Source organism: Cataglyphis hispanica, chromosome 3 (genome assembly GCF_021464435.1).
Source record: "Cataglyphis hispanica isolate Lineage 1 chromosome 3, ULB_Chis1_1.0, whole genome shotgun sequence".
In the NCBI taxonomy this organism is placed as follows: domain Eukaryota; kingdom Metazoa; phylum Arthropoda; class Insecta; order Hymenoptera; family Formicidae; genus Cataglyphis; species Cataglyphis hispanica.
Genome location: NC_065956.1, coordinates 6,463,537 through 6,478,088, shown reverse-complemented (window position 1 = coordinate 6,478,088; position 14,552 = coordinate 6,463,537). Strand labels below are relative to the sequence as shown.

Genomic DNA, 14,552 nt, shown 5'->3' with positions numbered 1-14,552 from the left:
GAAGTATGCACTCTATGGAAATGCATTTCATTTATTTCCCGGCTGGTGGAGTGACATTGTTGAATGACTTCGACCTCTTTTTCCCGATTTTTCTCCCCAACCGATCTCTCGGGTAGCCGTCTTACACTTTCGCATTTCGAGAATTCGACGGTGAATTTGCACCTTTTCGTGATACGAGATCACTTTACAAACCATTATGGCGTAAGCAATATATATTATGCAGATTGAAATAGCATTCCGCTTTATAAGAGTATCGTATTATTATACGTATAGAATTACGAAAAAGCATGTGAATAAACTAGTGTATTTAAAAATATCAAATAATTAAATATTTAATTTTAAATATATAATTATTGCCACAGATTTTGCTTTTAAATATTAAAATATTATTAATTAAAATAATTTTTCTTTAAACTTTTCATATCAGATAATTTCTCCAAATTTAAAATCAGAGATGAAAATGTTATTTATATGCTTACGTGTATTATGTTATAATATTATACAAATGTAAAAAAAGGAAAAAAAATCTGATATGCCAACATCGCAACGAAATTGTTTATTCATTACTAGATATATTATTTGAGAGAGGATCGTGAGGACCGTGAATACGATTCATTATTGGAAAATGTAGCGGCAAGCGCAATGACTCATAACTCGCGCCGGTTGACATACGCCGAGTAATCTAAGGAACATACATTACGATCACACTGTATTAAAAATAACTTGGCCGTTACTCTATCATCGTGACCACAGGCACTTTCTGCTGCCACTTGATAAAATCTTATCTCATTATTTTACCTATAGTTACGTCGCACCGCCCGGCTACCAGGATCTGACCGTACAAAAAGAACATACCGCTGCCGAGATAAGACTAGCCGCAGCTGCAAAATCGAAGTTCGAAATCACGCTACCGGAATTCACGACGAAACAGGCCGATAAAATTGAACAGGTTTCAGTGCGTCCTTGAAATTGATCACATTCCGGAGCGTGTGCTCATACAGAACGTAAGATTAAACTGAACAAAATTCACGGCAATATATATATATAAAGATATATAAACGAATATATATAAACGAAATAAATAAAAATAAATAAATAAAATAAATAAATAAAAATTTCGATAAACATGATAATGCAAAGTAAAACTAAACTTTTGCAATGTTATTATCGCAACGGGAATAGTTTTTTGATAAAAAGATTCGCGATTATGTATCGTCGACTATATTATTTGCAAACCGCGCAAGCATCAGGCTGACTTCCCGTACCGCGGCATCCGTCAGGGACACACCAGCTGTTGTACGCGGAATAATTAGCAGCATCGTGCAAGGTGTATAGGGGATCTAACAAGGTTAGCTAGTCTGTTGGCTAGCGCGTGGGGGCCTTACGCGCGAGAAGGCGCCCCTGCAAACCGCACCGTTGGCATCTCCCAAGGTAGGGGCCCAACGATCGGATGACTCATCGGGGCCCCGGACATAATGATGCTCATGATGATGACGACGATATCAGGGCGGTGGCAATGACTACGAGACCCCTATAGCAAAGCTTACCCCCTTGACGTTGATGCAACGCGCCCCACGTGTACAAGCGCGTTCTTAGTCATCAAGTCATCCGGAACCATGAGCTTCTATTTTTTTCAATTCCTTTTTTTCGCTTCCCCGTGTTCACCACCTGATCCGCACACGTGTAGAACAGGCGACTAGACCGATGTCTAGGTCAACGTACGGCGTGAATTCACTACCGATCGCGTGAGTCATCGCACGCCATCGGGGACCGGTGCAAACGACTTTGCAGGAGAACGAGACCCTGACGCGAAAGTGTCAGCATCTAGGAATATATCGCGCTTGGCGAGTCGGTCTTCGTGGAATGCGAAGTATTTTGGGTCGACGAACTTCGACGAATGTCGGTTATCGGCCGCCAACGTTGCCGGTGCATACGAATACGTTAACCCGGCTGACCGAGGGGGCGGGGATTAATTTTTATAGGTCTCGAAGATGAAGAAAAATATCAGTCAGACCGGATGCGTAACATTTGGATAGTCACCCAAAAGGAGTTTCACAAAGAGCATTAATGATGAAACTATATTAGGATAATATGATATAGACTTTGAAACGATTAATCAGAAATCAATTATTTTTCCACGAGAAATTGACTTCTTTTTTTTGCAAAACAGAAATATTATTTTTAATATATACATTTTATATTTCGGAAAAATTATATATAGCAACAAAAAAAATGTTTTTCTTTATAAAAAAAAAAAAAAATAAAGGTACTCACGGATTTTGAAACAGTAATAAAAACAAAAATTTTTTATTACTATTCGACTTCAATAGATTAAGATTAAGACATCAAGCGAGCAAAATTGAAGAAATAGCAGGAAAAATTTATTCGAGCGTTGATTAGTCCCATTGTTAATTCATGAGTGAAAAACAATCACAAAACATTCGAAAAGTATCTCGGCGCGGCGGAGCAAGAATCGTTTTTCAGATTGCAATAACAGAACGTTTTTGTTCGTACTTCGCCAACAATGCGTTCAGCCGCGCCAGCCACTTGAGCGGCGTAGCTGCGGGGCAATGATACATGTGCAAGTGGAACACCGCTGCTAATTGGTTAATCGTGTCCATCAGTGCGCTTCGCAGAGAAAGATAGGGAGACCGCGGAAAGCCGAAGGCGATGTGCTCGCGCGAATGTGGAGAATAATTTTTTGCGCGTTAGCTAGACTGTATCGGAGTAAGTAGTAAACTAACCGAAAGTATCATTCCGTGAAGTCGATCCGCTTACACGGTCTGAGAACATAAGATAATAGTATCGTGTGTGGCATAAAAAATGCATGTATGTGTGTATGTGTGTGTGTGTGTGATTTTAGGATTGACAGTTAATCGATCGGCTTATCTATTTTTTTTCTGTCTGCTTTCTCTTTTTCTTTATCTTAATATTTTCTTTATCTCTTAATATTATTTTTAAAATTTGTCATTTCTTGCTTATATTTGTTAATTATTTGCTATAAATGACAAGAAATAATTGATTTTTTTATATAGATATCAGATAATAAAGTAGATTTTTATATAGATATCAGATAACTAAAATAAAATTACGGTATTTTTGAAACAAAAATTAATCAAGAAAATTATAAATATAATATAGATAGTTGTTTTCTATATAAATAATATGCGCTCTATAACAGATTATGGAAGAAAGTTTCTCTTTCTTTCTCTTACATCATCTGATTTTCCTCTTTCCTCGTTCATTCCAACTCCTCTCTCTTTTCCACTTTTAACCATTTCTTATCCTCTCTTGAAAACCAGTAGTCGCTGATTCGTTTAGCGAAGGCACACTCTCGAGTCTCGAGAATAAAGAGATGAAAGGAGGGAAGACGTAGAGAGAGAGAGAGAGAGAGAGAGAGAGAGAGAGAGAGAGGGGAGAATTGCACAATCAAGCATTGCCCTCTGCGAGCGGACGATGGTTCCTAAGTGTGACGCATAACTCAGGCGGTTTAAACCAGAAGCAGGTGACACAATTTCACCAATGATTCGCGAGTAAAATCATAGCTGCCGCGTGCGTCCATGAGAATGCATAGCTCGCGGCACGATAAGATAATCGCGGATAGCTGCATCACGCGATCGGCTTAGCGTTATCTATAAACACGGAATTCTTACCGTATTGATTTTGTACATATGATAAAATATCTATATATTAGAAATTTATTTACAATGAAGACAAATTTTTTGTCTTCATTGTAGATATAATAAATTTTTTGTCTTCAAGTAGAAATAAAGAACAATCCGATATTTATCAGACGATAAAATGTTGTGTCAAATTGTGTCAAATTAAGAAATTAATATTACGATTGAAATTCGAGAGTCGATGAGTCACGTGGTATTTTTAGATAAGAAATCTGATAAATCGAAACGCGGGATTTATACACTATAGGCGACAATACGTCACGATTGATATAATTGAAACTCATAATATTTCGCGCATGAGATTTAGTAAGCAATTTTTTTTTTAAATTATCTACAAACTCTCTTCCGTGTTTGTTTTCTTTTTTTAAGAAACATCCAGTTTAACTCAACAAACTCGTAAACATTACTTTGATACAACTCTCCCCATCGCAACTTTACTTTATTATGATGGAGCGGTAAGATCTGTCCTGAGAACCTTGTTTACTGATGATAAGATTTTTGTCGTCAATGTCCCGCAACCGGAAACTCGAATTTCCCTTGCGGTGAGCACGTTTTTTTCGGTCAAACGGGTCACTGAAACAGCGAGATAACGAATGCACATAAACCCTGCAAGCGAACGATGCAAGGCCGCATGTACGTATTTGCGAATCCCACGAGAGGCGGAAAAAAATCCGAGCACTTCTCTAATTATTCATCATCGTATCCGAGAGAGAAAAAAAAATAAAAATTAGCGAGAGCCCGCTTGTTTCCTCTCGACTAATACTTTCATCTAAAGAGGATTTTGCTCAGCCGAGTCTCGGTTTGGATTAACGAGAGGACTCTACGGATTTTTCTTTATTTCCTTTCGTCCAAAAATATGTTTTTCCGAGTCGGCAGTAAAACTCGTGCGGCAAAAAAGACGAAATATGTTTAAACGTGTTTCGGAGAATTTGAATTTATTGAAGCGGAATCTGTGTTTAGATACGACAATTAAAATATATATTGAATCGTAAAAATCTTTTTTTGTATCTTCACGTAAAATTCTTGAAACTTGCAATAAATGTCAATTATATCTACTGACAACGATACTTTTTTCGAGTAGCGAGCGTTAAGTTACGCCCATCTTCGTGACGAGAAGTACAGTAACGTAAGTGGATGATGTTAAAAAAGTTTGAGAGTATAAATTCGTAAATCGTCGTGTCATTGACTCGTTGCGAAAATGCGTAAGCATGAAGAGATAATGAGGCAGAGTGAAAAGAAAGAAAGGGACGATCGACATGACATCACTCATCCATAATTTTGCGATTCAGAACGACTTCCTTTTTACGGATTCGGTGAATAACTTCCGTGAACTGTCACTGCAATCGTAAAAAATGATGAATGCGTCCAACCTTTTTTGCTGCACAATTTTCGGATCTTTTATCCTGCTTTATAATATAAATGACCATAATCTTACCTGTATAGTAAATGAGAATCGAGAATATTTTGACAAAAAATATGATCATTATTCAGTTTATTTTTATTTTAATCTTTTATTATCCCCAGAAAACAATTCACTAAAAATAAAAAGTTGAACGACAGGTAGACACACGAAAGTTAAACATTATCAGATGGTACTATACCGGATCACAAAAAATAAGGTAACTTTAGATTTAGATTTTAGAGATTTTAATTTAGATTAAGATTTAAAGGAGTTTATCTTTTCAATCTGAGAAAGCGATCAATCAAAAAATTCATAAAAACTTTTTGAACTTTTTTGAAAAAGACATCGAAGGAAAGAAGTTGAACGGCAGGTAGAGACACGCAGGCTAGATGTCATAAGGTGAAGCTATACCGGATTGTGTTGAGAGATGGATAAGAGCCATTGGATAAGAGAGTTTGAGAAAGGAAAAGAGTGGGGTAAAAGCGAGGATCAGCGTAGTCTCACTAACCCATAATTTCCGAAAGGGCTCCTTCGAGACCCTCGGGCCGGGCACAGAACCGGTAGATGATTCCTTAGAATCGCGAAAGCGAGTTTATATACCTGATCTGGTCTTCCGTGCATTCCGAGGTTCAAGGAAACGTCTTATATTGCCCGTCTTTATTGGTCCAGTCGCGAAAAGGAGACTGAAGCTTTCCGCATATTGCGGTTGCGAACTTATTGTTAGAATAATTCATCCTTACTTTTTGGCTTCCCGTAATAATCTCGCGTAACGCCCACCGATTATATGCGCGTTGACCATCGCCGTCGGCGATTTCCCATACGGCAACACCATAGGGCTCCTCTCTCTCCGCCTTCCCTCTGCTTGCTCCCCCGCGCTGCATTCATCCTTGCTACTCATGGTCTGTCTATCAGTTTCTCTTTCTTCCATTGGCTAAGCATTGCTCTCTCGCGTTTATTAAAATGCATCGTGTAGAAGGCGCACCGGAGCATCCCCATTCGTGGCTCCCATAACAAAATTACTGTGATTAGGGGCCTCTCTCTCCCACGCTAACCACCGTTCTAGCTTGTGCCCTAATTCTATCTTCATGACGATCCACAGAAAACGCACGCGTTTCGTCGCTCTTTTGCTCAAGCATCGCACCGCAATCCAAGGTTATTGTCCACGTTCTTTATATATATTTTTTTTTTTTTTTCGTGAACCATGTCGTTTAGAAAAGGCTGAGACGCGATCTAACGGCATAATTTCTAGTTCCTCGTATTGATTTATCTCTACTCGCATTTGAGGAGTCGAACACTTATGAGGATTTTAATTCGCCTGGTGAGCTTTAAATGATTCTCTTCCTTCTGTCTTTATATTGAATTTCCTGAGACTTTCTTATAGGCCAAAAGGGTTTTATGGCCGATAAAAAAAAAACCAGTTGTGTGTGCCAGCGTGTTTCTACAGCGTATCGTTTCCATTCCATCAGATCTATCGATGTTATTCCGATACTGAATATATCTATTGCTCGCTATACCCTATAATTACGTGTCTCGAATAACGCGTTTAATGCTAATGTAATTTCGTTCCAGTAAACGAGTAAACGATCGTTCTGTATTCCTTTGTTTTTTTATCCTTTGTTTTTCAACTGTCCGCATTTTAAAACATTGGATGCGTATCGTGCGAACCGATTGGATAAAAAATAATGAATTTTACATGTCTCAATATTTTATATATTTTTTATAATTTTATATTTTCTTATATTCAACTAAGTGAAAATAAGAATAAACAAAATTTAGAAAAAAAAAAAACAGAGAGAGAGAGAGAGAGAGAGAGAGAGAGAGAGAAGCTATGTTGAAGCTTTTATGTTGTTTTTGTAATGAAACATCAATGCTATAAATAATATTGTCGACATAATCTTAATATTTAATACACATTACTGGAATTGCATTTTGCATTATTGGAATATCATTATTCATGATTTTTTCTCCGCCTACAAATGGTAACGCACACACCTGTTCAAAGCGTTCTTTCAGGCTTCACAAGTGGAACACAATAGATTTAGCATCACTGCGAATATCATCTTTTCCGAAAATACTTTTCCACGCGGGAACATCACCTGTCGATTTATTTCATCTTACGTTTGCCAGCGAATTTGGCTCAAGTGAGCAGAATTTTTCCGATGCGCAGTAGAATCTCGTCGATATATCGCAGGATTCACCGTATGAGTCTCGAAAGTCTCAGAAAACCTCACTCGATTCCAAGAACCACGCACTTCTCGCGAGAAGAAACGAGAAGGTAGAGCCTTTTTTGTCCTTGTCACAAGGAGATGCCATAAAGATAGGGACCTTGTCGACGAGCGGGACCAGTTTTCGGGTCTTTAGCCCTCTCCTCTCCCCTCCTTCTCTCGTTTATTACGTGATGCGCCGCGAATCTTTTCAGAAATCCCAACGAAAACGGACGGCCAAGAGAAACGGAAAAGAAAAGGAAAAAAGGAAGAGAGAGGCAGCAGGGAAAGGAAGAAAAGAGAACAAGATGATGCCACATGTGAACATCGTTACACACGAGAAGAAATCCTCGAAATAGATTCTTGCAAATCTTTTGTGAGGTGGAAGCTATAGTATTATGGTATTATTGCATCGTCTGCGATTATAGATGTATTTAAACGACAAGTCATTTTTTTCTCGTTGGAAACTGGTCAGTTTTAGCTTATACATAAGTGTGAGATAAAGAAAACAAAAAAGACTCGTCCAAGCAACAAATTCGACTGACCTGTCTTTCAAAAACCAACAAATCTGAAACTACGCAGTCTCGATGAGCACCCTATAACACTTTGTCTCTTAAGCGTGTTTCACACGATGCTTTTTTACCTGCTGTATGCTAGTGCGGTAGCAGCTAATAAAGTTGATAAAATATTTTAACTTAATGCACGCTAGTTAAAGAGAGAAAAAAGCATGTTAGTCTAATAATATTTTTAAGTACACGATGCTTTTTTACTATTTGCTAGTAAACTGCTAATAGCTAGTAACTTGTGTGGAGCACACTTTAAACAAGTCTTATACTTTTCCTTTTAAAACGAACGGTCTTTGTTGGAAAAAGACAAAACAGCTTCTTTTAAGGACCTTTCTGGAAAAGAGACTTAACAATATCAGCAGAAAACTTGGGATTTCACAAGTGTCAGTGTAGACAAATGTATTTTTCTCTCAGTTTTGTTTACGTTTAAAATTGATTCAGGCTCAGATTCTCTCTCTTTAAGATAAGATAAATTTACATAAAGTAATAAAATTATAATATATTATTGTATATAATATTTCTCTGTAATGCATATCATCAAACAGTTTTGCATTTTCAAAACAAAATTTTGACATATTGCGTGTCATAAATTGATCATAAACAAATTTAATTATAAGATTATTCGCGAAAAAAAAAATTTATTCGTGAATAAAGAGAGAGAGAAAGAGAAAATAATAATAAATTCTTTTCGAATATATAGATAAATGTCAATCGCTAATGCACTTTCACATTTCTTCTATATAATCGTGCAACTCTATTTTTTGTGCATCTTTAAAGGAAATCTGAACGTGTATGAACAGGTCGTGTAATGGTAGTGATGACAAGGGAAGCCATCCGTGGTAGTTCGCTATAGTTTAGTCGTAGTTTGTAGTAGACCTGTCGGCATCTTGCAGGTGCAGCAGGTGCTTTACCAAAGCTCGGTCTTGAAAGGAAATAATAGACACCCGGAAAAAAAGGACAACGGAGAAAATATCTATCTTTTACGTCGTCTCTTACTTCGTTGAATATTTTATTGTACAAAACAATTTTTGCAATGCTACATACAATAATGAAATGCCCTTATTATTGTGAAATTCTATGCAATTTTACATTTTTTTATTTAACACGAAATCTTGTTAAAATAAAATTTCATAAATTATATTTAATCGACCATAATATGCGATAAAGCGTTTTGTAGTTTGCGTTTAAGCGCGATGTCACGTACCATTGCTCTTTTGGCCCTCTCTTTATTTTCCAGTCTCTGGGAAGAGATCGGACGGATCTCTCTTGCGGCGCGCGTGAAATATATCGAGGAGCATTTATAATCCGCTCCGAAGCCAGCCAGTTGTTCGCGCGTTATCGGGCAAAAATATCGGCCGCTCTGCGCAACCTCGCATCCTGCATGAAAAATCGCCTTCCTGGCGCGTTTCCTCTCGAAACCGACATCAGTCGCGTCTCGTCGTTCCCTGCGAAATTAACAAGATCGCGCGGCGCACGAAAATGCAAGTCGGCAGATCCGGCCGCGATTAGAAGCGCCTTATTACCGAATTATGCGGTGGGCGACTTCCGGCCGACGAACATCTCTTAATTACGCCGCGTGCAAGTTAAAACGTCCGTCCCGTTCCGCAAATCCGCAGTTTCTGAGAAAAATAATTCTTGTCAGAAGTCTCGCATACGAAATTTAACAAACGAACGTTGACGTTTTAGCTTTCAATTGAAAACAACAAAGGGAAACGAAAAGAGAACAAAAGTGAAATAAAAGAACAAAGCAAATTGCAGGTAGTAAACTGTATTATATACTGAAGAAATTGACTTTTACATTTAGTACCAAAATTCAGAATTAGATAGATACTTTATTATATTTTCATATAGACAAATTTTTGAAATCAGATTGGAATCGAATTGAAAAAAAAAAAACATATAACATCATTTTAAATTATTTTATATACAAGGTGTTTCAGGGTTAAGTGTCTTATCTTAAAATATGAATTTAGAATAAACAATAAGAAAATTTCTTTATAGATATACCTATGACACATGTTCATAAAAAATTGACAGCTAAACATCTTGAATAAGGTTTTATGAAATTATTATTAGATTAAAATAAATAAATTAATAGTGTGTCTCAATTATTTTATTACTCTTAAAATATGAAAATTTTAAAATAATTATAAATTTTGTTCAAAGCAATATTTAAATACAAATTTAGCATTTTTTTATGTTTGACATATAGACATAATACACACTATGTACAGACTGCGCGTCTCTACATCTCCCGCAGAAAAGCGTCAAAAAATAGAAAGAGATAGCTGCTGCATGACCAATTTGTCTTTGTCTAACGACATTGTAGTAAAGAAGCCTTCGTTGGAAAAATAGAGGGGATGAAAAGACGATAGAATGGTGAAAGCTATCTTTTTTTAATATTTAACACTCGTTCTAGATATACTATGTCTATGGTTTGGCAACAGTAACAGCAAAAAATGTTAGTATTCAACTGTCATCAGTGACAAAACGGCATTGGCAGTTCTCTCAATAATCGTGTCACACGCTTGAATTTTTCTTCGTAAAGAATTTAGAAAGAGAATTGCTTTTGAAACCTTAATAAGTAGGTTTTTATTTGCGCATTAACATCTAGAAGACATCTAGAAGATATAAAAATAAAAATTTTTTAAAAACGGCATTTCTCTGAGCGAATAATAGACAATCAAATAAAATTTATATTATAGAAAAGTAACATTTTCTAATGTTGAGAGACCCTGTCACCCGTTTTGATCTGTTTTTAATTGTGTGATAAGTCTAATCTAGCGTACTCATAATGAGATTATGTGATGCACAGACAAGTGTGCGGTAAGAGCGCGCGGCCAGCTAGTGCCGTCTTAATTCGTTTCTTCGGATGAGTCATCGGATTCGCTTCCTCTCGACGATGGTTGTACTCGATTCGTTCCTAAACTTCCAGCGGTCAGCGCGAAAAACGACCCTCCCCCTTAAAAAATCTCGGATCAACCGGTTGCTGGGTCGAACCAAACCTGTTTCTTTGAAAAAGTCGCATCCCGTTTATGATTCATCCCGCTTCTGAGTAACCTGCTTGATATTTCGCTGAAAGTCCACCGACATACTTTTCGTCTTTGATGAGTCAATGATTACATATATATCACGCTTCTATACAAACATAACATCGATTTCAATTACCTCTTTCCTCTATATTATTGTTTTTTCCGCGGTACACTTAGACGACCGAAGACTGAGAAGTTAATCAAATCCATAAGTTGCGGATAAGTTAGATTGATAGTACAGGATCGAGTGAAATATTTTATATGTGCATAAATGTATCTCACATTATATTTTTTATTTGTTGCAATGTGATATGAAATATATAAAGATGTATTTAAAGCACGAAGTAGATTCACGTTATTTTATCATTAGTTTTCGTGAGTTAGATTCGCATACTCTTATTATTGGGAATGTTGTAAGGCTATCGGGTGATTAAAATCACTTTGAAATTGGTGAACATATTAAAGAGTCTTGCTAATTTAACGCTCTAAAAATAAGGCGATTTTTGAAAATTTTTTTTTAAGAAAAGTAAATAAAACATAATTTCACACAAACTGTGTACGTTTATTGAACGTTTCAAGTATATTCCTAATTTTTTCAAACAAAAATATTTATTTGTTTTGAAGTTACAATACTCCAAGGATGTCCAAAAACAAAAATTGTTGTTCGTGGCGAACATAATTCCAGCCGTTGTAATCATCTGAAATAAAAAAGATTCTTAATCTGCTATGTATGGTTATCATGTGAACTAAAATTAAAAAAAAAATATTGAAAAATAAATAATGGGGGCATTTCAAACAAAACATTTTATTTTTCACCAAAAAATTAGTTAGTTTTCAAATAAAATAATTTGAATAAAATTCGGATTAGTTAGTTTTCAAATAAAATAATTTGAATAAAATTCGGATTTTGCTATAAATATTGATCTTTGATGTGTGAATTTTAACACGATAATTTTCACACGATAACAGAACATGTATTGAATATATCTAGCCATGGTGTTAATGTGTTTGAGGGATAAAGAAACTTTGGTGAAAAAAAGAAAAACAGCTACTTTTAGGAAACGAAAATTTTCTATTATACTTATAAGCACATGCTCGATTAGACGAGAGAAGTTCTTTATTCTGATTGGTCACCAACCATCCATATTATATGAAACAAAAAAAAATAGCACAAAAGAATACTGCGTAGAAAAAAAAAATTTAGGCTGGACGGTTGGTGATGGACATGATTCATTGTCCAGTATCTGCCAATAGCAGGAAAAGGGCCAAATCTTGTCACGCCCTATACACGTTTTTCAAAGATCCGTCCTCCCAGCACAGACACAACTTGTTATTGGTAGATCTAGACATGTTTTCTCTGATATTCCCCTTCCTCTTCTCCTCTTCGCCTTTTAAAAAAGAACATCCGACGAACCGCATTTTATTTCAACAATTAGATTTGTGAGTGTACCAGTCTCTTCTTCATTATCTATACTTAGTAGTTAGGAATTTGGTGACAACTGAAGGCATATTTTTGTCCGTCGTATTTACGTCACTTCTGTTCATTGCATTGATAAGTAGTTCAGATATGAATCACAGATATGAATTTAATCCGGAATTAATCGGAAACCGATAAAAGTAAAACGCGACGAAAAATTATTTTGATTTAATCGATGACGCACGCTGAACATTTTAGTGTAAAACAAAATATAAAAATAGAAAGTGAATTAAAAGGTGCGTGCATAAAAACGACGTAGAAAGGGAGAGAGAGAGAGAGAGAGAGAGAGAGAGAGAGAGAGGGAGAGAAAAGTGGATACCAGTAAAGAAAAAATTATAAAGACAAAAAAATATAATTTATTCTATCTTTTTTTCTTGGAATAAATAAAGTTGTAAAAATAGAAATGCGTGATATATAAAAGCGTATAAAAGTTAATACGTGCATAAAACCGCAGCTTGATCCGGTTTACGATGACACGTATCGTTTGCAATGCTATTTCTAAGAATTACATCATTATAACAAATTGTAGAGCGAGAGACCAATTAGAAAAGATTATTTGTGATTACTTCTTCGTATATACGATATGAAATAATAACGCGAAAAAAAAATATACATATAACTTTTTATTCGCTTTATATATTGTATATAGGAATCGTGTGCCTCTTTTATCAAAATTACGATCTAAAAATACGGTTTTGTGTATGTCATGCCTGTGTCTTAATTTTTTGTTTCAGAACAACGTCATTTTTAATTATAATAACACTTGCGGCTACAGTAAAACTTCCAAGTCACCATCTTATCGCGGTCACCACGTCAGAGAAAAAAAAAACAGGTAAGATTGATGTATTATATTATATTATGCGTATATGTCAGAAAATTTCCTCACTGAGCTTTTTCCATAAAAATATTTTACGTGATTCTATCATCGATTTTATGATCGATTTTGTCATCGTTATGCAAAGTTCCTTCGAGAAGAGAGTATTATACATATAATAATGAAATTATTTAGAGCACATTTCACATTTTACAAAAGAAAGGAACAAAAAAAAATCCTTACTGTCGGTGATGCGACAGTAAATATATATTGATAATGTTGTGTGTCGGTAATGGAAGAAAATCGGTATTATAATATCTGCGTTATATCGCGTTATAATTAATCGATAATGATGTGGTCTCTTGTGTCGCGGCTTTCTTACATCTTGATTATAGCTGGCGGTAAATGCTTATCCTCAAGTGCAACATGTGTATGTGCTTACGTATTACATACTTATCCGTGCATCGCTGTGATTACTCAGTCAATTATTGTCCATTTGATTGTTGTGTGTACAATCCAACATTTTTTGCTCATGCGACTATTTTAGCAACAACTCGTATATTTTATCGAATGGATGCGCATCGTTCTTTACTGTCGCAGCGTTTAATGTTACGAACGTATTTGTCAATAACAGGTTGTAAGACACGTAAATCAAGCTCAGCCGTCATGCGTAAAATTGAAACAGCATCAGCATCAGGAGAAAAACCAAAATTGTCCCCAAACGTTTATTAAGCTCGTCCCGTCGTGTATATAAAAACGTAGCCGGGCGATCGAACCGCGATAAAAACGGATTTTGCGCGGAGATCTCGTCCGCGATCATAACTACGTTCGATATTTATCGTGACGGTTCACGGCCGCTGTCTCTTAAAAGACCGCAAGAACGCGGTAGACAAGAAAAGCTTGCGGCTAAAGAGTGATGATTTCGTTACCACATCCGCAAACACCCTCGCGAAGTTCCGGCCTTACGATCCATCATTCGTGCCCGACTATCGTATCATTTGTTGATACGCATATATAATAGAAAAACTTCCTTGTCGCCGTAGAGCAAATTTTTTTCTATTTCAATTTTACTAATCTCTTGTTCACCAGATCCTTTATTGTATTTTTTATTGCTTTTTTCGTCGATATTGCATGGAACTTACTTAATTTTTGGCTAAATCGAACAATATCGACTTTCATTCCCTTTAAAAATAGAAACGTCAAACTTGTTTTGTTCTCTCTGTTTGTCGACTTTAAGAAGAAACTTGACAGATAAGCTACGTCAAAAGTTAATAAATCTAATGCATTCCGAGATTCGTAAATTTGACATTGTGCACAAAGGATTTTTAGCTTTTTAAAATTTAAACTTAATAATTTATTTGTGAATTAAATTAAAGA

At 35.9% G+C, this 14,552-nt stretch overlaps 1 protein-coding gene across 6 annotated transcripts in view; it reads left to right on the top strand.

Moving 5' to 3' along the window:
• The window catches only part of LOC126848178 (uncharacterized), a 59,699-nt gene that overhangs the window by 16,342 nt on the left and 28,805 nt on the right, over positions 1-14,552 (top strand). For all 6 annotated transcript variants that reach the window (XM_050588844.1, XM_050588846.1, XM_050588845.1 and 3 more), the window contains one exon: positions 13,096-13,193. The gene's annotated coding sequence lies outside the window, so the exon portion shown is untranslated. The remainder of the gene's footprint in view (positions 1-13,095; positions 13,194-14,552) is intronic.